Genomic DNA, 26,257 nt, shown 5'->3' with positions numbered 1-26,257 from the left:
AAAGCAGGTTCCAGGCTCCAAGCTTCAGCACAGGGCCTGATGCAGGGTTTGCACTCATGAACTGTGAGATCATGACCTAAGCCGGAGCTGGATGCTTAACTGACTGAGCCACCCAGGTGCCCCACTGATCAATATATTTTTTTAAAAACCTCCATTTTCTTTTCATGTTTAACTGAGGTCCCTCTCAAGATCAAGCCTGTTATACTCCCTTGTCTTCCTAGCCAGAAGTGCAGAAAAACCAGCTTTGCAAATCCTTCCTGTCCCTTCTCATTTTTTTCCTGAGGAGCGGTACCCTAAATAAAGGCAGAGTCCTTGTCTGTCTTTCTGTAGTGCATACCACTTGTCAAACCCCACCCTTCCCTTTTACCTGGTTTAAGATGTACCTCAGTGGATGGTAGGGCCCACAGCATGTCTGTAGAAACTGTTTCTAAATTTACTTATGCTACTTGGAAAGCTGAATACCTTGATTTGGTGAGGGAGAGGAGCAGGGAGGTAGATTTCTTCCATTAATCAATTATTAGATTAGTTTATTTGCTTAGCTACATCATAGGACATGTGGTAGAAATACAGGATGGGTCAGTTTCAATAAGGAGAAACAAGGTAATAACTAATTTTAAATAGAAGAATAAAAATTTAGACTTCTGACAATTTTGATAACACCATTCAAACAGGCTAAGTCCCTGAGAAGTCTAGCTTAAAAAAATAATTTAAAAATAAGTATTAAATTAAAAAAAAAGCAAATACTCAAGGGGTAAGCTGCCAAGAATTACATGGTACAAAATATTTCAATCTAAGGAAAACCCACAGAGAAGAAACATCAGAAAGTACTTCTGCAAGGACAAGTTTCCTAACATTCTTATTTTAATATATTCATTCTTTTTTGATATTGTGTGAGATAGCATGGGAGTGTGAAGGGAAGACTGAGTGTTTTGGAGAGGTGGTAGCTTTTTTTTTTTTTTTTTAGTGTTTATTTTCTTTTTGAGAGAGAGCATGAGCAGGGGAGGGGCAGAAAGAGAGAATCCCAAGCAGGGTCCATGATGCCAGCACAGAGCCTGATGCCGGGCTGGAACTCACGAACCTCAAGATTGTGACCTGAGGTGAAGTCAGATGCTTAATGGACTGAGCCATCCAGGCAGCTGTGGAGAGGGGGTAGCTTTGAGTTAAAGCTGGCAACCAAGAAGACTAATGGTTCGTGTTATGTCTAAGGAGATCACAGGAAAAGGAACATCATTTGAATAGAGGTTTGACATGATTTTCCTTGCCCTCCTCACCTTTAGCCATTTCCCCCCTCTATATTCTCTATTTTTCATTTGAGGTAAGTGAAATGAAGACAGGTTGATGGTGTCCAGAAGAGAAAATGCGGGTAAGAGTAAGGAAGAATAGGGGACAAGGAAAGAAGAGGACAGAAGAGTCATAGACATAGAGGGAGCAAAAGAGATGAAAAATTATGGCCAATGTCATTTGCCTGTAGTTAAAAATAAAACGTGATATGGGCCTTAAAAAAAAAAAAAGCCTGAATTTTCCCTTATTTTAGATGAAGAAAGTACACACAGTGGAAGGATAGGATGTATCTAGATGAGTGAGAGACTCAAAACCAAGAAGAAAAATGAATTTTATTTTCTTCCTTGAGTGCCTGGGCTTAGCAACCAGCACCCTCCAACATTAGAACCAAGGACTTGGCTTTCATACTTACTAATACATACTTAATGAATTATGGTTTATCTTCACCATGGGATATTATGTAACCATTAAAAAGAATGAATTAGAGCTATACCAGCTGTTCTAGAAGGTTTTCCATGAGAGAGCTGGCTGAGACAAGCAAGATGGAAAAAACTATTACTTATAATATGACTCCATTTTAAACAACAAAGGTAATGTCCTGCATATATGTATTACATATGTATACAGGTATATGATTATATGAACAGGGAAAGCAAAATGGAAGACTACTTTGAGGGTATTTAACACTATTCATTAAGTATTTCTGGCTCTCTGTCTTCTAGGCACATGGTATGATTGCACTTTCTGGCCCCCTTGTCGTTGGGTGGGGTCTTGTGAGTTGTGGGCAGAAATGACATGTGTTGGTGCTGGGAGGAAACACATAATTAATTGGCAGTTCCAGACCCCTCAGAACACATTTCACTTTACCACATTACTATCAATGTTCATGACAGTAGCTTCTCCATCAGTCTAGATCCCAGAATGAGGAGACATTGAGCAGAGCTCCAAACAAGCCATGATGAACATATGGCATAGGAAAAATAAACAGTTGTTGTAATGAGCCACTAAGCTTCGTGGACTGTTTTTATCTAGGATAACCTAAGTTGTTATGAGTCGTACAGATATATATGAGGTTAACATGTTATGGGTAGGACACTCAGGCTTTTGCAGTTTCTTTAAAAAAATATTGGAAAGGGGCGCCTGGGTGGCTCAGTCAGTTGAGCGACCGACTTCGGCTCGGGTCATGATCTCACGGTTTGTGAGTTCAAGCCCCGCGTCGGGCTCTGTGCTGCCAGCTCAGAGCCTGGAGCCTGCTTCTGATTCTGTGTCTCATCGCTTCTCGGCCTTTTGGCTGAGATCAAGTGTGATTCTGTGTCTCCCTCTCTCTCTGGCCCTCCCCCACTCATGCTCTGTCTCTCTCTGCCTCAGAAATAAATAAACATTAAAAAAAAATTAAAAAAATATTGGAAAGCTTTATCATATCAAAGGAAGAAGTTATGATGCTGTAAGAATGGTAGAATTTATACCAAAAAGGTGCCAAAGACTATTTTGGCAAATTGTATCTGGAACTGTCCTGACTCGTGCCTTTTCTTTCTGATATCAGACAGACACATTTTATCTTTTGAAATGGTGCCCAAGTTCTCTTTGGCTTGAAGATGGCTGTCTTCTCCCCGTGTCTTCACATACATCTTCCCTCTGTGTGTGCCTGTGTCCTCTTATAAGGGCAACAGTTAGATTAGAGACCTCCCTGATGACCTCATTTTAACTTAATTATCTCTTTAAAGAGATAATCTTTAAATATAGTCACCTTCTGACATACTGGAGATCAGGACTTCAACACATAAATTGGGGGATGGGGAGCATAATTCAGCCCATTGTACCACATTTTATTTATTCATCACTTAATTGACATTTCCATATACTTTTGTAGATTTAATTACTAAATCACTACAAAAGACAAATCAGATGTATCAAAGAAGACACTCTGAAGGTTTAAACAACCTTATTAAGTATTGCTGCTTTGTATTTCTGGGACAGTTTTTCTTAATGAATCTGAAAATCGCCCTCATATGGTTCTAGAAGTCTCAATGCTTTCTTGCTATTTCTCTCTTACTTTTTCTTTTTTTAAATAACAGCCTTATTGACATATAATTCATATACCATGACATTCACTCCTTTGAAGTATATAATTCAGTGATTGCTGGTATATTCACAGTTGTGCAACCATTACCACTATCTGATTTTAAAACATTTTCATCAACCCCGAAAGAAATCCCACACCCATTAGCAATCATTCTCCATTTCCTTTCAACCCCTCTGACTCTGGCAACCACTAATCTACTTTCTATCTCCATGAGTTTGCCTATTCTAGATATTTCATTTAAGTGGAATCATATATCTCTGCCTCTTTCACATAGCATGGTTTCAAGGTTCATCCATGTTGTAGCATGTAAAAGTCCTTCATTCCTTTTCATTGTTGAATAATATTGCATTGTACAGATACGTCACATTTTGTTTATCCATTCATCTGGTTTTTAAATCTTAATCTTTTAATTTTTTAAAAAGTTTTATGTTTTAAGTAGGCTCCATACCCAATGTGGGGCTCAAACTCATGACCCTGAGATCAAGAGTTGCATGCTCTACCAACTGAGCTAGCTAGGTGCCCAATCCTTTATATTTTTAACTGAAGTATGGTTGACATATAATATCCATTCACGTGTTGATGGATATTTGGGTTGTTATGAATAATGATACTATGAATATTGGTGTACAAATTTTTGTGTGTACCTATGTTTTCATTTCTCTTGGGCATATACTAGGAGTGGAATTACTTGGTCATATGGTAACTCTATGTTTAACATTTTGAGGAACAACCAGAGTCTTTTCCAAAGTGGCTGCACCATTTTCCCATCTCACCAGCAGTATATGAAGGTTCCAATTTCTCCACATCCTTCCCAACACTTGTTATGTTCATCTTTTTAATTTTAACCATACTAATGAGTGTGAAGTATATCTCATTGTTTTGTTTTATTTTGCTTCCCTAATGATTAGTGATGTGAAGCATCTTTTCATGAGCTTATTGGGCATTTGTATATCTTCTTTGGAGAAATGCCTATTCAAATTCATTGCCCATTTAAAAAATTTTTAAATTGTTGAGTTGTAATAGCTCTTTATATATTATAGATACAAGTCTTGTATCAGATATATGATTTAAAATATTTTCTCTTTTGGGGGGTTGTCTTTTTACTTTCTCTATTGTGTCCTTTGGATCACAGAAACTTTTGATTTTGATTAAGTCAGTTTATATTTTTTTCTTTTGTGGTTTGTGCTTTGGTGTCATATCTAAGAAGCCATTGCTTAACTCAAGACCATGAAGATTCAATCCTATGTTTTATTCTAGGATTTTTACAGTTTTATCTCTTACATTTATGTCTATGATCCATTTAATTAACTTTTGTATGTGGTGTGAAGTAGTGATCCAACTTCATTTTTTGCATATCTAATTGTCCCAGCCATTTGTTGAAAAGATTTTTCTTTCTCCCATTGAATTGTCTTAGTGCCTTTGTCTACCTTCTACTCTTGAAAATGGATTTCATCAATCTTCAAAGAAGGGCCTTGCCTACAATAAGATGAAACTGTGGCAAAGAATGAGTAATTCAACAATTATGACACATATATTAAATGTTTTAATAGAGTGTGCAGAGTGTTATGACAATGAAAGTAGGACTCTGACTCAGCCTGGGAGAAATAGGAGAAAGATTATAGAGGGAAGTGTCCCTAAAACTTCCTTGAAAAACAGGTAAACATAGGTAGTGTGCGTAAAGCTCCAGACAGAGAAAATAGTACATGCCTAGACTAAGAAGCAGGTGTAGTCAATCATCCATATGGTCAGAATCAAGCTAGATAATGTTTCTTACTCTCTTTACCCTACCATTCCCACTTTCTTTACCAAGAAAGACCTAATGTCATTCTCTTCCATGGCTGGAATGCATTAAACCTTTAAATTGTCTTAGGTTGGGAATGAACAGAACAGTATACTTAAAAGTCAAATCAACCAGACATTGTAGTCCTATGTGCCCAAGAATCTCTGGAAAGGATATAAACCAACTCACAAATGGGCCTGAGGAAGGTTAAGTTAGAAAGATGCAAGTCAAGTTTTATATTAGTTCAGGCGAATTCTATTTCCTTAATTTCCCTAAAGGAAACTGGATTCCTACATATTCCTTTAAGGGAGAAATACAGTCATATAATAGAAAGAGCACAAACTATGGAGCGTCAATCTTTGCTGCTTTTACTGGTAAGGTCATGGACAACTTCCCTAACCTCTCGGTACCCTTTCAGTACCCTTTCTTCCAAAATGAGGACCTTAACACCACCTCAGAAGCATCTTGTGAGGATTAACTGAGAATGTCTAGCAGCTAACTATAGTAAGTGTTTAACAAATATTAGTTTCCTCTCTTCTCTGGTGTTCTCATACTTATTCCCACAATTAATGGGGGAGAAACCTGGCTTCTCTTTTAGGAGAAGTATAATTATTGAACTAAGGCTGCGGTATCTTTTAGTACTAACTTCAAGTGGGGAGAGGGGAATTATGTTGAACCTTTACCTGACCCTGGAGAGGGTAGTGGGTTTTTTCATTTTTTAAAATGTTTATTTATTTTTGAAGGAGGGAGAGAGAGAGAGAGACAGAGCATGAGTGGGGGAGGGGCAGAGAGACAGAGATGGAGACACAGAATCTGAAGCAGGCTCCAGGCTCTGAGCTGTCAGCACAGAGCCCAATGTGGGGCTTGAACTCACGAGCTGGCCCAAAGTCAGATGCTTAATCAATTGAGCCACCCAGGTTCCCCTGAATACCTTTTTAATAGAAATGGGATATGTGTTTGGTCAGTAGGCAAATAGGTAATGGGGAGAACACAGAATATTATTTTGAATCTGTCTTTGCCAACAGAAACACTTAGATGGCTTCTGGCCTGAGTTTACTTTGGAATACAACCAACCCTGCCTGACTCAGCTTTCTGTTACTCTGCAAATAACAAGCCTAATACCTCCCGCCTTCTTCTATGAGCTGCTTCGTAGTAAAATGCAGAGGAAGCACAAGGTACAGAGTTGAAAGTTCTCTGTGGCCCATGGCTGATGTGACTATGGTTTAGTCCTGAACTTCAGGCAGAGTATCTCTGCTCTGTAGTAGCCTGGGAGCCCTTAAATAACTCTGGAGTCTGTCACTTTTTGAAAAATTTTATAGCTACTACTGTCATTGTTATTTTCTCTGTAAGTTGGTAGGTAGGTCTTTGGTCAGAAGGCTCAAGACCAGGATAAGAATTTGAGCCTTGTTCTGGCATGAGTTCATGATGCCGTGGAACAAAATTCCATGAATAAGAGCTCAGTTACCTCCCAAGTGAGTTTAGATTTCTAAGCAAAAGATGGTTTAATTCCTGCTTCCATTTTTTTTTTAATGGGATCCCATTAAATATGCTGGGTGCTGAGGAAATAATAAAATGAATAAGAAATGACCCTCTTAAAATTTGTATGGAACCACAAAAGACCCTGAATAGTCTAAGCAATCTTGAAAAAGCAAAGCAAAGCTGGAGGTATCACAATTCCAGACTTCAAGTTGTATTATAAAGCTGTACTAATCAACAGTATGGTATTGGAATAAAAATAGACACATTGGTCAATGGAACAGAATGGAAAGTCCAAAGACAAATCCACAATTATATGGTCAATTAATCTTTGACAAACCAGGAAAGAATATCCATGGGGAAAAGGCAGTCTCTTCAACAAATGGTGCTGGGAAAACTGGACAGCAAAGTGCAAAAGAATGAAACTGGATCACTTTCTTACACCACACACAAAAATAAATTCAAAATGAATTAAAGACCTCAAGGTGAGACCTGAAACCATAAAAATCCTAGAAGAGAGCACAGGCAGTTATTTCTCTGACATCGGTTGTGGCAACTATTTTTTCTAGTTAGGTACCTTAAGGCAGGGGAAATGAAAGCAAAGATAAACTATTGGGATTACATCAAAATAAAAAGTGTTTGCACAGCAAAGAAACACAACTAAATCACACAACTAAAGGCAACTAAAAGGCAACCTATGTAATGGGAGAGGATACTTGCAAATGACATATCCATAAAGGATTAGTATCCAAAATATATAAAGAACTTATAAAACTCAACACTCAAGAACCAAATAATGTGATTAAGAATGGGCAGAAGATATGAGCAGACATTTCTTCAAAGAAGACATACAGATGGTCAACAGACACATGAAAAGATACTCATCATCACATATCATCAGGGAAATGCAAATCAAGACCACAATGAGATATCACCTCACACCTGTCACAATGGCTAAAATCAGCAACACAAGAAAAAATGGATGATGGCAAGGAGGTGGAGAAAAAGGAACCCTTGTGCACTGTTGGTGGGAATACAAACTGGTGCAGCCGCTCTAGAAAACAGTGTGGAGGTTCCTCAAAGAGTTAAAAGAACTACTGTATGATCCAGCAGTCACACTACTGGGTGTTTACCCAAAGAATACAAAAATTCTAATTCAGAGATACATGCACCCCTATGTTTATAGCAGCATTAAATAAATACAATAGTCAAACTATGGAAGCAGCCCTTAGCACTCAGCGCGGAGCCTGACATGGGACTGGATCCCATGACTCTGGGATCATGACCTGAGCTGAAATCAAGAGGCGACACTCACCCGACTGAGACACCCAGGTGCCCTTTAATCTGTGCTTTTGATTGTATCCTCACCTGTGTCCTCTGAGTTCTAGCACTCATGAACTTCTCTCACCCTTTGTTGCCTTCTTCCTGTCAACTATAATCAGGCCCAAGAATTTTTCACACAAAATAATAAGAGAAAAAGGAAAAAGAAACAAAAAAATCTGTTTGGACCTGGGTCCCTGAAGAACCACTGTGTATCTCTCTTCCTATTTACTATTCCAAACATAAAAGTAATATAGCTAATGTATATAAAAGTTACAAAGAATAACAGCTGTGTGGCATGACTCAGCTTAACAGAACATTACTAACATCTTTGGAGCTTCTTATTGACACATCCTTGATAGCTTCCCTGACTTCCCTCTTGAGAAGTAGCATCATTTTGAATTGTGTGTTTAGCAATCACTCACTTTTGTCTTGCTCTATATTACATACATTTAGTACATACATGATCTCCAAACAACATATAGTTTTGCAAATTTTCAAACTTTATACATATGTTCTCAAAATAGGTGGATCTTTTTCTCACCATCTCACCTAGTCCAGAGCCAAAATGCCTTTGATAATAGGTTTATTTATAGACAATTACAGTTTCTAATATTAAAATTATTTGGAAAGTCATTAATTATTGAATTAAATTACCACTTAAATGAAATTGTCTTTGGATAGAAAGGGATTTTGATGGTTTGTGTACTGCAATCAAACATTGTCAAAATCAGTTAAATTTCATGAAAAAACCTGGAAATACAATTGCTGTCTCCATTTAGTTCTGCTCCTTCACCACCATGACACTAAAATTATATTCACAGGTGTCACCAAATCTCTTCATATTGCTTCATCAGTGGAAATCTTTAAAATATTATCTGAGTAGACCTCTCTTCTGTTCCTGTGCTACTCTGTAGTTGACATCATCCCTTAGTCACTCATTTTTGGAATTATCTACTGCTTTTGGCTTTCAAGATACTATTCTCTCCTGGCTCCCTTCATCTGCTATAATCTTCTTTTTCTCCCTTAAATGGTCCTCTTCTTTTTCCTGTCTCTTAAACATGAGCAGACTTTGGTCCACTGTTCTATATAGCTTCTTCTGGCAAGAACTCATACATACCCATAGTTCCATTACCACCTGCACGCTGATGACTCTTTTCTCTAGCCTTGACCTTTGCCCTTAGTTTCAAACTCATATATCTAACAACTTGCTGAACCAATAGACACACGAAAACATGTAGATTCTTCTTAGACACCTCAAAGTCAACATGTCCCAAACTGAATTCATCATCTTCTTTCCCCACCAGATTGGTAATGGCTTAACATCCAGTTACTTCTAAAGCCAGATTCCTAGGACTCATCTGAGACTCCCTTTTATTCCTCTCTCTGCCCTGCAGTGTCCCAATTCCCCAAGAGACTAAAATATTCTGCTTATTTTGGCTACCCAAATTTTCTGATGTTCTCTTTCCTTTCTAGTCCTATGATAGTTATCTCATTTAGGCTCTCATTGTCTTTTGCCTGGACCACTGCAGTGCCTCTAATCCTGCCATCCATAAATCCTTCTTCCACTGTGCTACCAGAGTCATCTGCCTAAGATGTAAATGTGACTACGCCACTATAGAATCTAAAATATTTCACTGACTAACCATCACCCAGATGTAGTCCATGCCCCTTTGCATTGCATATACCCAGAATGTGGCTCTTGGCCTGTCTCTCAAGCCTCATCTCCCATCTGTCCCCACCACAAACCTTACAGTGCTCATGCTATTCCCTCCACCTTGTGTGTCTTTTCTATTTTTTCTTCGCATGGCTTCCCTTTTCTCAGTTTTCAATAGGTGTGCCATATCTCCTCTAGAAAGCCTTCTGTGAACTTCCAGGCTAGGCTATGGCCCCACCTCTGTTCTAGCATAGTACATTACGCATATCTTGATTTTTATCACTTAGCCTGTTATATTAAAATTACACATTTACATGTCTTACTCACTAGACCATAGGCTCCTCAAGAGCAGAGATCTTATCTACTTCGTGTTAAAGTTCCCATAAACTTTCCCATAAAGTTCCCATAAAGCTTGCCATATAATAACAGGTCTTGATCTGAACTGAACTAAATCAACCTAGCCATAATCCTGAATCATGAGGACACTAACTCCTGAATCCAGTCATTTCTAAGGGTGTTGCTATCATTACTTTTTCATATAATTTTTAGAGCAAGATGAGTCCTTGAGAGATCATCTAGTCCTTAAGAGATCATGCCTCTCAGACTGGTGTACAGGTAAGCCCCAACAGTCAAAATATCTGAAATCACATGACCAACATGGTTACCATCGTAGAGTTATCAATTTCACCTTAAGATTTTGGGGAAAATGATTTTCATGTTAAAACAGAGATGTGGGGTACCTGAGTGGCTCAGTCTGTTAAGCATCCAGCTCTTGATTTCAGCTCAAGAGCATAATCTCAAGGTTGTGAGATCAAACCCCACATGGGGCTCTGTGCTGACAGCATGGAGCCTGCTTGGGATTCTCTCTCTCCCTCTTTCTCTCTGTCCCTCCCCTGCTCATGCTCTCTTTCCAAAAACCACCACCACCAGCAGCAGCAGCAGCAACAACAACAACAACTAAAATGATGTATTTGAAGGCAGCATATTTTTTTTTAGCACTAAGGGAGACTATAGCTTATGCCATGCTGTTTTCAGCCAAGCCTCCATGCCATGAGAATACACGTTCTATGGTGAGTGGTAGCATTTGAGAAACACTAATCTACAAGATCATTTGATCTTGTAGTTTAGTTCTTGTTCTCTATAAAAATAAACAATCCCAGTGAGAAAAAAGCCTAGAAATTATCTCAAAAACAGCCAGAAGAGAGAGATTTTTCGTCCTGGGTCTAGGTTAGTTTAAACAGGTGTCCACCTGATAGGCAGGATAGGTCTTCTGAAATTAGTACATCAGTGTGCTTTGTGCAAAATATACCAGAATACAAATGAAGGTAGGGGAGAAGAGACAGAAAAAAAATGTTAGAACGGAACAAAGAGAAAGTCTGGGTCAAAGTGGGGGCCAGATCAAAGAGAGTGGAAGGAAGCAAAGGACAGTACAAGAATGGCATGGAACAAGAGAGAAAAAAACATCCAAATAGAACTGTGATTAAAAACGGTGCCAGATGTAGGGTGTTTGGTGATAACCCAAGAAATTATTACATCTTCAGTAAGATGATACAGGGAGTTGTCACTCCAGGAAATTCTACCTGAAGTCCTGGTAGAAGATCTTCCCAGTCTTTTTTCCAACAGCTGTTCCACACATCAAATTTGAGAAGGAGGTACCATCTTCCAGAAAAAAAATGGCATAAAAAGATGCAAAGGAAACAGAGGAAACATCAAGAGGACAAGTAGGAAGGGTTAATTTAAAATGGGTAATGGAGTCGATTTATCTAGGGCCTCTTATGTATCAGGCATGGTTCTAAGTGATGGCGAAACAGAGATAACAGGGCTGGGCCCCAGTCTTCAAGGGCTTTGCCGTCTTCTTTAAAGGTGCCTGAGAGGGAAGAGCCAACAGTACAAAATCTGGTATCTAATGCCTAGGCTTTCTGATGAAGATGTCTTTGAAAGCTAAGTCAGGAATCATTCCTGTGACACATATTATCTGGTGCCTTTTTGTGATCTAAAACTTTCCCAGCAAAGAAAAAGTGCTGACCCTGCCTTAAGTTTTGGGTATCACATGTCAGGCTAAGCAAGGAAAGAAAACAGTATGGATTTGCAGAGTGACCTTCAAGGGCAGAAATTCTCTCCCAAATTCTGTAACTAAGACATTCTTTGGAGGTATTAGGAAAATATTTTCTCAATATAACCTCTTAAAGAGAAATAAGAAGCTAACTATAATTTTCCATCTTAATTAAATATTCTTCTAAGTGTCATTATTAAGATTAAGATAAATATTGGCATGATATGGAGCTTCTCCAAAGGCCCTAACTTATTCTGGATTAAGTATTTCTCCGCCAATGGGTAATAAATGTTTCGCAAATGGTTATTCCAAAACAATTTGTTGTACTTGTGCTTACAAGACTTTTATTACACTAAAATCTCAAACCTTTTTATTTTTACTTATTTATTTTTTAAGTAAGCTCTATGCCCAGTGTGGGGCTTGAACTCACAACCTCAAGATCAAGAGTCACATGCTTTACCAACCGAGCCAGTCAGGTGCCCCAGAGCTTCTTGCTTTTTAATAGAAAAGAACTCACTCTCCGTGGAAGCCTGCTGATTGTCTCCCTGCTGCTGACAAAAGACACACAGAGGAACACAGGGGTACACAGAGGCAGCCACTTCAAAGGGGGGGGGCAGAGTCAAGAACTAAATTCTGAATGTTTGAATCCTAAACTACCACTTACCCACTCAAAACAAGAACCTTTCCTATTAAATGGATTACATAATAAATAAATCAAACTTACTAATGGTCTTTTCTCAAACAGGAATAAATGGCTAGAGATGGGGTCTTCCTGATGAGAAACTGATTAGACTAGAAAGCTGCTAGAGACACAATGATGAACCATCAAAAAAGCCTGCTCTGGATAATCGCCCTACAATGAAGCTCACAATCTGCAAGCCACACTCACAGACTATACATTTTAGCATTTTTGGTACACCATTCTTAAACACGGACAGTTGAATAAAGCTTCTGCCATAAAAGGCAGAACAGAAACAACAGAAAAAAAAGGGGCCTTTGAAAATATACAGACACCATTTGGGATACTCTCAAAATTAGAAAAAAATCAGAGCTAATATTCTCAGGGAAATAGGAAAAGATACTGCATCCATAAAATAGGAGCAGGATGCTATAAAAATTTCTTGAAAGCCGCCTCACTCCACCCAAATAAAAGTCCTTGGGAATTAGAAATATGGTGATAGAAATGTAAAAATTTAATATAAGGGCGGGAATATTTATTAGAACTAAAAGATTAGAGATTTTTTTTTTAAATAGAAAAGATAAGAAACCAAGAGGGAAGATTCAAGAGATCCAGCATCTAAGTAATTTAATGTAAGTTGCAGAAAGAACAGAGGAAATTATGCGACAGAAGAAAACTGAAGAATATGATTTTTAGATTGAAGAGTCCTTTAAAGTATCCAAAACAATGACTGGGGGGAAAAAACCCAAACCAGTATGAACTAACAACATTGTGAAATATCAGAACATGAGGACTAAACAAAAGAAAACCCTACAAACTTCCAGACAGAAAAAAAAATGCATGGGATCAGAAATCATAATGGCATCAGCTTCTCAACTGAGCGATAAGAAGGGAGAAGAAAACGGAGCAATGCCTTCAACATTCTGAGGGGAAATTAATTCCAACTGATAACCTATATCCAGCCAAACCATCAATCAAATATGACGGAAGAAAAATGACATCATAAATGTACAAAGACTCAAAAAGCCAGGTCCTGGGGGCCTGAATCTTCTATAATTTGGGTTGGGGAGCCCTCTTTAAGAAAAAAATAATAAAATTACCAACACAAAATTGGGTGTGAACGTGAATATTTATTTAGATTGAGAAGAGAAATCACAACAAATGGGAACTTGGAGATTCATGGCTCTTTCTTCTAAAATCTTTTTAGAAAATGTGCCCCAAATGCTTCATGATGGCGACCTAGCTTTTCCTCTCCACTTGTCAGCTTTCAACAGTTTGCAGCCCTCACAGAGGCCCTGTGAACTTCAGCAGCTCCTGGATAAATTTGCCTCTGTCTCCACGTGGCTTTTCTCAGGAAGCCATGCTCCAGCAAGACCAAGGAGTGAGAGGGCACGGAATCCAAGAAACAGGAATCCGGTACAATTGACAAGGTGGCAGCAAAGGAAGCTCCCAGTGCAACAAGGAGCTCAGAATAACCAGTCTCAGAGAATAGGGGGCTGGGCAGGGATGCTTCCAAGAAAAGCATATCAAACTGACTACTTACTTGATGCTTAACTCTCTACTGAGAGGAATTTTACCATCCTGTCAAAGTTTGAGTCAGAATTGTAATGAGTACTCAAAAAACCTAAGCAACTGAAGAAGAGGTAGCAATTACTAACTCCAGGTATAGAGAAAGGTTGTACAAGAAAGGAAGTGTAGAAATCATGGTGTATCGCATAGCTGGAAAAAGTCATAATAATGTAAACACTAAACATTGCTATATCAAAAAAAATAGGCTATAACTATATTAGGACCTTGCAAGAAAGGGAAACAAATATGAAAAAGAATAATGAGGGTATAAGAGAGCTACATCCTTATCCTCCCTGGTAGGATGTCAATAGATACTATCCAGAACTGGGAAAAGAATGAGAAATAGCCAGTATTAGCATGTTACTTGGGAATATGGTGGTAAGTATGAGAAAAACATAGATGAGAGACTGAAAGTCATTGCCTCTAGGGAGGTAGCTGTGTAGACTCAGTAAAAGCCTTGTAGAACTTGTGACTTTTAAGACTCTCCATTTATTTGTGTTGACCAAAATCTAGAAACAGCCTCAAGAGGGATGAGACAGAAAGCCTTTGGAAATAAAATGAAGGTGCCTCTGATAAACTAGCCCCAATTCAATGTTTTTCAAATTATGATCCTGTGACCACCTGTGTTCAAATTATCTGGAGTGCCAGCTTATCATTCAGATTTATAGACTCATTCCAGACCGAAATAATCAGCATTTCTTGGGGGTGGACCTCGGAATCTGTAATTTTAAAAAGTTCCCCTACACCCACTGCATTATCTATTGCTTTTTTAATAAACCAAAAAACAACAGGTAAAAATAAAATAAGAATAAAATAAAAATAAAAATAAAAAAATAAAAATAAAACAACAACAACCCATATAGAAACAAAGAGTCAATGACTCATAAAACATATTATGGCAGATGCTGCTAGTTGCTTACCCTATATCTACTTTCCCCTTCTTCCTTAACAGACTCCCTATTTTGTTATATTGGTAACATGGCTGGCTAAAACACTAGATTTGCTCAGGTTTTCCTATAATTAGGAGTGGTTATGTGACAGAGTTCTTATATGAATGAGGTATAAGCAGTCTATTGGGTGGAACTTTCAAGAGTGATATTATTATAAAAACAAGGACAGATTCAGCTGGCACATGCCTTCTGCCCTTCCTTCTGCCCTTCTTTCTGGTAAGCCCTCTCTGATACGAAGAGGTGCCTGTCTCTCAGTGAGGACAAAAGGTGCATGCTAAGGATGGTGGTGCAGGAAGACAGAGGAATCTGGCCCAATCCTCAACTTCTCACCCCCAGACATCCAGCTATTTGAGAAAAACAAACTCCTCACTTACTAAGTTATTGTAGTAGGGTTTTCCGTTACTTGTAGCTGAATGAAGTCCTAATGACATCTCATCCTTGTTCAAACGTTTGTTTGGTAAGTACTGAACGCATTTTATTGAGTGCCCACTACGGGCACTGTGCTCAGAAAAACACAATGGGCCAGACCAAAAGGCTTTTTCTCTCACGGACTGTGGAATCCAGTTAGAGTAGGAGAATCTACGGATATTTGAGTCCAGGATTCAGGGAGGCTATAGTTTGCTGTCACAGACCCAAAACTGAACCACTTGACTTATGTATCTAGGAAATCCTCGAGGGACCACATGCTGGAAACAGCAGTAGTCTGAACACTGGGAAGCCTAGGTTTTAGCTGCAGTTCTTCAGCCAAGTAGGTTTGGGTACTTGCTTAATTTTTCCTGAATCCCCTTTTGTTCTCGGAAGAAACAAAAAGATTGGGCATGATAAATATTTCAGGCTATCCGCAGCTCTAAAATATTTTTGCAGTTACGATGAACAAAGATGGGCATGAAAGATACCAAACAAGAATGTTCCTAAATTTAGATTCTAAGAGTTCGTAGTCAGAGAGTATGGTAAGTAAATGTTCAGGAAAAACAAATCACAGACAACTCTTCACCCCCAAATTACACAAGCAAACAAAAGAGCTCCCCTGTAGGGAGCTGAGGTATTATGGAAGAAGTTCTGGCTTAAGGTTGGCTTTGCCACTTAACAGCTGGATAACCTCAGGCCAGATACTCAGTATTTCTGTTTCAGTTTCCTCAATTATGAAATAAGCTATTACTATTTCCTCACAGTGCTGCTTATGGAAATCGCCTTGTACTCTAAAGCTGCCGTGGTATCAATAATGGTTTATGATATCTAAATTCCACAGGGAAATACATGAGTGTACTTTGGTATCTTCAGCTTAAATTCTTCATCACAGAAGGCTGATAGAGCTTTTGAGTTTCAGGGAGCCTGGGTGGCTCAGTTGGTTGAGTGTCTGACTCTTGACCGCGAGGAGCGTGCCTGGAATTCTCTTTCTCTTCCTCTCTCTCTGCCCCTCCCCTGCTCCTGCTCTCTCTCTCTCAAAATAAATAAATAAACTAAACTAAAAAAAAAAAAAAGATCTTTTGAGTTTCTTTGTCCCTTCAGTAGTGCACCTTGTGACCCATTTTATTTTCACACAGAGAACAGACAAGAGAAACAAAAACAGCTCAAATTCAAATAATCTCTGTTTATTTCTAGCCCCCAGTAAAGGTTTGGGGGAGAAGACTGTTTAATTAAAAGGGAAGCTGAGTCCAAATGACGTGTGGGGATTCCAGTACTTACTTGTAGCCTCTAATTGTTCCTATTGGATATTGCATAGTATTGTACGTGATCTAGTTTTTGTTTCATGACCTGTCCATAGAAACAAATACAGATTTGAAATCTGTCTCATACATGCCCATTAGTTGATGACAGAGTGGTGACTTCTATTCTCTTACCGACAATTATAAAAAGTTTTGCAATAACAGGAAATTTGGCTATGGAATAGGCTCTACATGTGGTAAAACTGCCCTTACCCACTTTCAACAAACAAATGCATTTGAGGGAAAGAGATAATCCTTTAATTATAACCAACATAAGCAATTTCTGTACTTTGACCATTTAAACATGGCAGCCGATGTTAACTTGAAGATGGTAAGGAGACAAGAGAGAAGTCTTTCTTTCTCTTTACTCCTTTTCTCCCCCAGCCCTTGCCAAATCCTATCTCAAAGTTCCATTTGCTAAGATTAGGCAAGAGACACACCAAGGACATACTGGGGAACATTCCAAACAGAATCACTGGTGTCAACGCGAGCTTTGATAGTCTCACTTGGGCCATCACAACCAATTCCAGAACCCACAGAATACATAAAATAAGTACGTGGTGATACTGTGCCTCCCATGGAACAAGTGAGAAGATATCAAAGTCCTTTAAAAGGAAAGTGAATGCTTGGCTTTCCTAATACCAGAACCATTAGTGCACAGCCAGAAATAATGCCTCCCTTCTGCTTATGTCAGGCACTCTCCCTTGGAAAATCAGAGAACCATATTCAATAAAGCTTTCGTATCAATTGCATGGCTTTCTCAGAAACTCTAGGAACAGAGGGTAACTACATCCTTATTGAGCCCATGAACTCTCAGTCCATGAAGAACTATGTTGGACTCTCAGAGTGTATGAGGAGTCTCCCCTGCATGGTTTAACATGGACAAACCCCAGATTGCATTGAACAGGTTGCACATCTGGCCAAAGAGTACATGTTTCTTAGGAATGATAAGCCGTACTACCTATTAAAGTGAATGTAAAGACACGTAAAATTCTTATGCCACTTTATGAGCCAAACAGGGTGGTGAGTAGGGCAATGAGGCAAATGGTCAGGGATGGGGAGGAACATGGCACTCACTGAGGGAAATGGTCACTTCTGTGACTCTTAGAAGAGGTAGCTGGCTAAAACTTTGAAAGGCTGAAATGCAAATCTTTCTTATATCTAGGGCTAGATTACGTTTCCAGAGGTTATCCTTCTGCACCCAGGCAGGGTACCCTAAAACTATTTTTAGGTCCAGTGTAAACCTCCCCAACCCCTGCTAATCTTACCTCTTTGCGCCTGACATCCGTTTCTACCCACTGAAGTATTTGTGGGAGCTAAATCATGACCCAGGAAACTTTATCAGTCAATCGCCTCTTATTAAATTCTAGGCTTCCTGGTTTAAGGAAGTATCTGGTTGGCGGTGTTTGTGGAGTGGCGCTAAAAGGACAGACAGTAGGAGGTAAGTGCCCACGGCGGTGTGGAGCTGGAGAGGAGCGGTCATGGGCCGGGTGTCCCCGGATCCTCGGGTCCTCGAGGGTGGGGTGGGGGGGAGAGGGGCGTTGGTGGAATGGAGGGCAGGGGCTTAGCCCTCCGAAGCTCCGCTCGCCTGGCCACACGGTCGACCTGACTGGCTGGGGACGCAGCAGTTTTCATCCTAGGGCCGCCGGCGACCCGACCCAGGTGCGCACGGCTCCCGGGCAGTCCAGCTCCTCCCCCTGCCCTGCCGGAACCCGCTCCTCCCGCCGAATCCCCTCCCGTTCCGAGCGCCCCCCTGCCCTGTCCGAGCCTCCTCCCCATCGGAGGTCCCCTCCCCTGGCCCGGCGTCCGCGGAGTCCGAGCCCCCGGCCCGTGGCGGCGTCTCACCTGCGCGGAGCGCCTCCGTCCTGCGCCGACTTCGGCCGCCACCCAGCAGGTGCGAGCGCCCGGCCCGGCCCGGCCCAGCAGCGCGACTGCCTGCCCTCCCCACCGCAGACTGACAGCCTCCCCCCGCCGGTGCCGAACGTGCGGAGCCTCCCCGCTCTAAGGCCGAACTTCCCTCCACGCCCCCCGACACTCCCGCCGGGGCCCAAGACACGCCCTAAGGTGTGCTCCAACAGGGGCGGGGTCCTGGGCACCCGGGGCGAACTGCGACTAACCGTGACCTCCTATGATGCAGAGCAATTACAGAAACCTGGGAGGCGGCGAGGACTGTGGCGAAGAGGCTGTCGCAAGGAAGACTGTTTACCGAGCGACGCAATCAGTGAACACACCGACGAACTAGTCACCGATCTCCCTCCAGCAAAGGCAGGCACTGGTGTCCTATCCTGGACGAGAGTCCAGTTCTCTGGTTTAAGCTTGGGGTCACATGAGTTCATTCATTCATCCGACAGATCTGCCGCCTGTTACACCCGCGCAGTTCTAGGTGCTAGAGAAAGAGCTGCGAAGGAGACAAAGCCCTTGCTGGAAGGGGCTCCCTTCCTGCTAAGAAATGCACGCCTTTCTTGCAGTAGCCTGTGATCTCGGTGCCCTCATCTGTAAGGTAAGGGGTTGGCCTCCTAGTTTCCTACCCTAGCTCATAATCCCCTGTGGAAGTGAAAATCTTCCCCCGTCGCAAGATCTACGGCTCCATCTCAGACCTACTGATCAGAATCTCCGGAGGAGGTCGTCAGAGGGACCGGTTAAGAGTTACTTAGGTGACCAGAGAAGTCAGGGCTGAGAATGGCCCCTCTGGATCTCTAAGATGCCTTCCAGCTGATCCCATTGTTGATAGTCCTGGAAACCAAGAAAGTCTTCATGGAAAAGATGCTGCATGTGGGTTTTAAAGAAAGGCAGAGGGGGGCGCCTGGGTGGCGCAGTCGGTTAAGCGTCCGACTTCAGCCAGGTCACGATCTCGCGGTCCGTGAGTTCGAGCCCCGCGTCAGGCTCTGGGCTGATGGCTCGGAGCCTGGAGCCTGTTTCCGATTCTGTGTCTCCCTCTCTCTCTGCCCCTCCCCCGTTCATGCTCTGTCTCTCTCTGTCCCAAAAATAAATAAAAAACGTTGAAAAAAAAAAAAAGGCAGAGGATACACCCTAGCAGGGCGGCAGGGGATAGGATCCCAAGGGCAGCTTCTCTTGATCAAGTAGTCTTTCTTTTTTGTGAAGTCAAAAGAGACTTTTGAGAATAAGGCATCAACTTGAGCAAATCCTTCCTCTATAAAACAGAGTGAATGAGGCCTGGTGGAAGAGATAATGACAGAGAGGCACTGCTATCACTTAAAAGGCTAATGGAGCCACACGCCTCAGATGCATAATGCGACAGTGCCTGGAGCTGGAAGACCACCTCTTTTATTTCCCATCAACTTGGGAATTTACTTAACTACTAGGTCTCATCTGGCACTTGTGCACATCCATTGTTTTTGAAATGGCTGAGAGGGTGGAGTCCTGGATGCCTGTTAGTTACCCTGGGGAACACCGTTCCCTGTCACCAGATTCCTGCAATGGTCAGGCTTTCTTTTTAGTGATCGTATCCTCTAAGGCCATGATGATGAAACAGATGTGTGACTCCTCAGTAGTAGTTACTGGTGGGGGAGATGCTTCTTAACATTGAAAAATTGGAACTAAGAAAATTGTATCTGTTTCAAATTGTAATATCCAAGTGCGAGGACAAACTAGTTCTTACAAAGTAAGTTTGTCTTTAACTTGATCTATAAAAAGAACATAAATCAAATAGCTTAAATCAAACAGGTAACAAAAGATAAATTACTAATATATCAACAACCATAAGTTAATACAAGAACAGCTACCAAGTATGATAAAACCATTAAAGATAACAATGAAACAGGTTAATGTCTAGAAACAGATCCAATTATATGTGGGTCTTGATAAACACAAGGGTGGTTTTTAATTCAATGGGAAATGGCTTATTTTTATAAACGTTGCTGACATAATTGACGATTCTTTTGGAAGATCTTATCATAGACTTGCTCATTATCCAATCTCCCCTAGTCATCATAATCCCAAGTGGGCAAATGGCCACCCAGAATGAGTACTATTTTTCCCAGCCTCCCTTTTAGCTAGGATGGATTATGTGACTAAGTTCAGGACAATAGGTTGGGAGCAGAAGTAGTATAGGCCACTATTCGCCTGAAACGAAGGGGACACACCCATCTCCTCCCTGCTCCTGTCCTGCTGACTGGAACGTGGAGATGGCAGTCAGCCATCTTGTACCATGAAAATGAACTGTGGAGTGAGGGATAAAAGGAGGCTGGATTCTTGGATTATCTCACACAGTAGTCTCCATACCAGTCCTGCAATGCCCATCTCTAGATGACTATGTGAAAGATACATAAAACTGTATCCGGTATAAGTCACAGCTATCAGAGGTTTTTGTCACATGCAACCAAATTCATAACCTAACAAACGCAGACCATCTTTCCTCATGCTTTAGACCATGAATAAACAAAAATTGAAGATGGATTAAAGATCTCAATATACTATTTACTTTGCCCAGTAATTGCAATTTGGAGACTCCATTGTATGGAACTGATATATCATAAGAACCTTAAGGATTCGGACTGCAGAATTATATATTATTTATATTATATATTATTATATATATTATTTATAATAGCAAATGTTTGTCAGTGTGGGAGTAGTTAAATATGGTATAGCATGTCCGTTATTTGACATAGTGTGCAGTTACTAAAAAGGCTGAATTAGATTTATATTTATTGACCAGGAAAATAGTCATGGGGTATTGTTATAGTTAAAAAGTTTGCAGAGAGGTAAGGGATTTTTTTCTTTTTCTTTCTTTCTTTCTTTCTTTCTTTCTTTCTTTCTTTCTTTCTTTCTTTCTTTCTTTCTTTCTTCTTTTTTTGTGGTAAAATATACATAACATAACAATTACCATTTTAGGAGGTGCCTGGGTGGCTCAGTTGGTTAAGTATCTGACTTTGGCTCAGGTCATGATCTTGCAGTTTGTGAAACTGAGCCCTGCACTGGGCTCTGTGCTGACAGCTTGGAGCCTGGAACCTGCATTGGATTCTGTGTCTCCCTCTCTCTCTGCTCCCCGCCCCCCCCCACCCCCCCACTCATGCTTCGTCTCTCTCTCTCTCAAAAATAAATAAACATTGAAAACAATTACCATTTTAACCATCTTAAACTGTGCACTGCAGTGGCATTAATGACATTCACATTAATGTGCAGTCATTACCACCATCTATCTCCAGAATTTTTTCATCATCCTGTACTGAAATTTTATACCCATTAAATAACTATCCATTCCCTGATCCTCCAGCCCTGGGTAACCACTTTTCTAGATTCTGACTCTGAGATTGACTACTCGAGTTTTCTTGTTTAATTGAAATCATACAGTATCTGTCTTCCTATGTCTAGCTTATTTCAGTTAGCCTAATGTCTTCAAGGTTCATCCATGTTGTAGCATGTATCAATTTCTTTCCCTTTAAGGCAGGAATGTACACTACATACATTACATGTAATATGCTACATTTTGTTTATGTATTTATCTGTTGATGAACATTTTGATTGTTTACACCTTTGGCTATTGCAAACAATGCTGCCATAAACCTTAGTGTATAAATATCTCTGGGTTCCTGCTTCCAGTTCTTTGGTGTATATATCCAGAAGCGGTGTTGAATCAAATGGTAATTCTATGTTTAAGTTTTTAAGGAATTGCATTACTGTTTTCCACAGCAGCTGCCCCATTTTGCACTCCCAATATCAGTGCACGCGGTTCCAATTTCTGCACATCCATGCTAACACTTGTTTTCTGGGTTTTGATAGTAGCCATCCTAATGAGTATGAAGTAGTATTTCACTGTGGTTTTGATTTGCATTTCCCTACTGATTAATGCTGATGAGCATCTTTTCATGTGCTTATTGGCCATTTGTATATATCCTCTTTAGAGTATTGTCTATGCATGTGACTTTCCCATTTTTGAATTGGGTATTTTGGCTTTTTGTTGTGGACTTTTAGCAATTCTGTATATATTCTGGGATTAATATCTTATCAGAGATACATGATTTGCAAATATTTTCTCCTGTGGGTTGCCTTTTACCCTGTTAGTGTCTATTGATGCAAAAAAATTTAATTTTGATAAAACCCAATTTTCTATTTTTGCTTTTGTTGCCTATGCTCTTGATGTCTTATCCAAGAAATCATTGCCAAATTCAGTGTCATGAAGATTTCCCCCTATGTTCTCTCTAAGACTTGTATAGTATCTCTACAGTATCTCTACACTTAAATCTTTTATCCATTTTGAGAAGATGTGGCATATACATAATGGAATGTTACTCAGCTATCAAGAAGAATGAAATCTTGCCATTTGCAATGACATGGATGGAGCTAGAATGTATTATGCTAAGTGAAATAAGTCAATCAGAGAAAGACAAATACCATGTGATTTCACTCATATGTGGAATTAAAAAAAAAACAGGTGAACATATGGGAAGGGGAAAGAGAAGGGGAAAGAGAAGAGAGGGAAAGAAACTGCAAGAGACTCTTAATGATAGAAAACAAACTATGGGTTGCTGGAGGGAGGTGAGTGGGGGATGGGCTACATGGGTGATGGGTACTAAATAGGGCACTTGTGATGAGCACTTGGTGTTGTATGTAAGTGATGAATCACTGAATTCTACTCCTGAAACCAATATTGCACTGTATATTAACTGACTAAAATTTAAATTAAGAGAGGGAAAAAAGTCTTTTATACATTTTGAGTTAATTTTTGTATATGGTGTTAGATAAGGATACAACTTCATTCTTTTACATTTGGACATCTAGTTTTCCTGGCACCATTTGTTGAAAAGATTGTCCTTTCCCCATTGAATGGTCTTCCCCCATGAAGCGTCTCGGCACTCTTGTAAAAAAATCACTTGATGATATACATAAGGGTTTATTTCTGGGATTTTTATTTTATTACATTGATCTATATGTCTGTCTTTATGCCAGTACCACACTGTTTTGATTATTGTTGCTTTGTAGTAAATTTTAGGTCAGGAAGTATGAGTCTTCCAAATTTGTTTTTCTTTTTCAAGATTGTTTTAGTTGTTTGGGATCCATTGAGATTCCATATGAATTTTAGGATGCATTTTTCTATTCCTGAAAAAAACATCTTTGGGATTTTGATAAGGATTGCACTGACTATACAGATTGCTTTGGGTAGTGTTGATATTGTCTTCCAATCTATGAACAGAAGATGTCTTTCCATTTCTTTATGTTTTCTTTAATTCCTTTCAACAATGTTTTGTAGTTTTTAGTATACAAGTCTTTCGCCTCCTTGGTTAAGGTAATTCCTAAGTATTTTTTTTTTTTTGATGCTATTGTAAATAGAATTGTTTTCTTCATTTCCTTTTCAGATTTTTATTGTTGGTGTATGGAAATACAACTGATTTTTGAGTGTTGATTTTTTATTCTGCCACTTTGCTGAATTAGTTTGTTACTTCTTTTTTTATTAAAAAATTTGTTTATGTTTATTTTTGAGAGTGAGAGAGACAGAGCACAAGTGGGGGAGGGGCAGAGAGAGAGGGAGACACAGGATCCGAAGTAGGCTCCAGGCTGTGAGCTGTCAGCACAGAGCCCGACATGGGGCTTGAACTCATGGACAGCAAGATCATGACCTGAGCTGAAGTTGGATGCTTAACCAACTGAGCCACCCAGGCACCCCTAGTTTGTTACTTCTAACAGTTGTGTGTGTGTGTGTGTGTGTGTGTGTGTGTATAATAGGCTTTTCTACATATAAGAAAGATCATATCATTTGTGAATAAAGAAAAATTTATTTCTTCCTTCCTAACTTTTCTTGCTTAATTGTTCTGGCTAGAACTTCTAATACTGTGTTGAATAGAAGTGGAAAAAGTGAGCATTATTGTCTTGTTCTTAATCTTAGAGGGAAAGTTTTCAGTATCTCACCACTGAGTATCATGCTAACTAACTGGGTTTTTCATATATGACCTTTATTATGTTGAGGTATTTTCTTTCTATTTTGAGTTTGTTGAGTGTTTTCTGTGAAGGGATGTTGAATTTTGCTCGGTGCTTTTTTCTGAATTCACTGAGATGATCATATCAGGTTTTCCCCCCCTCTAATTCTGTTAATATGGTGTATTATACTGATTGATTTTCATATGTTAAACTCTCCTTGCATTTCAGGAATAAGTTCCATTTGGTTATGCTATATAATCTTTTTTTAACTTATTTTTTTTTAAGTTTATTTCTTTATTTTGAGAGAGACAGAGGCAGTGTGAGTTGGGAGGGGCAGAGAAAGAGAGGGAGAGAGAGAATCCCAATCAGGCTCTGTGCTGGTATTGAACTCACAAAACTTCAAGATCATGACCTAAGCTAAAACCAAGCAACCAACACTTAACTGACTGAGCCAACCAGGTGCCTGTGATATAATCCTTTTAAGATGCTGTTGATTTCTATTTGTTAGTATTTTTTTTTTCATAAATTTTTTTTTCAACGTTTTTTATTTATTTTTGGGACAGAGAGAGACAGAGCATGAACGGGGGAGGGGCAGAGAGAGAGGGAGACACAGAATCGGAAACAGGCTCCAGGTTCCGAGCCATCAGCCCAGAGCCTGACGCGGGGCTCGAACTCACGGACTGCGAGATCGTGACCTGGCTGAAGTCGGACGCTTAACCGACTGCGCCACCCATGCGCCCCTGTTAGTATTTTTTAAAGGATGTTTGCATCAATGTTCACAGGGATATTGATCTATAATTTTCTTTAACTGTAGTGTTTTGATCTGGCTTTGGTATGATGGCCTCATAAAAATGAGTTAGGAAATGTTCCTTTCTCTTCAAAAATTTTTGGAAGAGTTTGAGAAGGATTGTTTTTAGTTCTTCTTTAAATGTTTGGTAGAATTAATTTGTGAAGTCATTAGGTCCAAGATTTTTCTTTGTCAGGAAGATTTTGATTATTGATTCAATCTTCTTAAAAGTTAAAAGTCTGTTCAGATTTTCTATTTTTTCATGGTTCAATCTTGGGAGGTTGTGTGCTTTGTCCATTTCATGCATGCTGTATCATTTGTTGATGTACAATTGTTCTTTTATAATCCTTTTTATTTCTATAAAATCAGTAGTAATGCCTCTACTTGTATTTTAGATTTTAGTAATTTGAGGCTTCTCTTTTTCTTATAGTCACTCTAGCTAAAGGTTTGTTAATTTTGTTAATCTTTTTGAACAACTAACTTTTGGTTTCATTGATTTACTCTATTATTTTCTGGTCTCTATTTTATTGTATTTTTTAATTAAAGTTTTTGTTTTAAGTTTATTTATTTATTTTGAGAGAGAGAGAGAGAGAGAGAGAACATGTGTTGGGTAGGGGCAGAGAGAGAGGGAGAATTCCAAGCAGGCTCTCCACCATCAGCACAGATTCCAATGCGAGGCTGGATCTCATGAACTGTGAGATCATGACCTGAGCCGAGATCAAGAGTTGGACACTTAACTGACTGAGCCATCCAGGGATCCCGTATTTTTTTTTTTAGAGGGAGAGAGAGCGTGTGAGTCGGGGAGAGGGGCAGAGGGAAAGAGAGAATATCAAGCTGGCTCCATGCTCAGCATGGAGCCTGATGTGGGGTTTGATCCCATGACCCTGGGATCATGATCTGAGCTGAAATCAGAAGTCCAACATTCAACCAACTGAACCACCCAGGTATCCCGTCTCTGCTGTAATTTCTATTATTTCCTTCCTTCTGCTAACGTTGGGCTTGTTTTTCTCTTCTCTTTCCAGTTCCTTCAGTTGTAAAGTT

At 39.8% G+C, this 26,257-nt stretch overlaps 1 protein-coding gene across 1 annotated transcript in view; it reads right to left on the bottom strand.

Moving 5' to 3' along the window:
- Nucleotides 1-18,528, bottom strand: part of TMEM45B (transmembrane protein 45B) — a 39,401-nt gene extending 20,873 nt beyond the window's left edge. The window contains exon 1 of the mRNA XM_058687314.1: nt 18,400-18,528. The gene's annotated coding sequence lies outside the window, so the exon portion shown is untranslated. The remainder of the gene's footprint in view (nt 1-18,399) is intronic.
- Between the last annotated feature and the right edge of the window lie 7,729 nt (nt 18,529-26,257).

Source organism: Neofelis nebulosa, chromosome 10, assembly GCF_028018385.1.
Source record: "Neofelis nebulosa isolate mNeoNeb1 chromosome 10, mNeoNeb1.pri, whole genome shotgun sequence".
NCBI classification, from domain to species: domain Eukaryota; kingdom Metazoa; phylum Chordata; class Mammalia; order Carnivora; family Felidae; genus Neofelis; species Neofelis nebulosa.
This window is presented reverse-complemented; position numbering and strand designations above follow the sequence as displayed.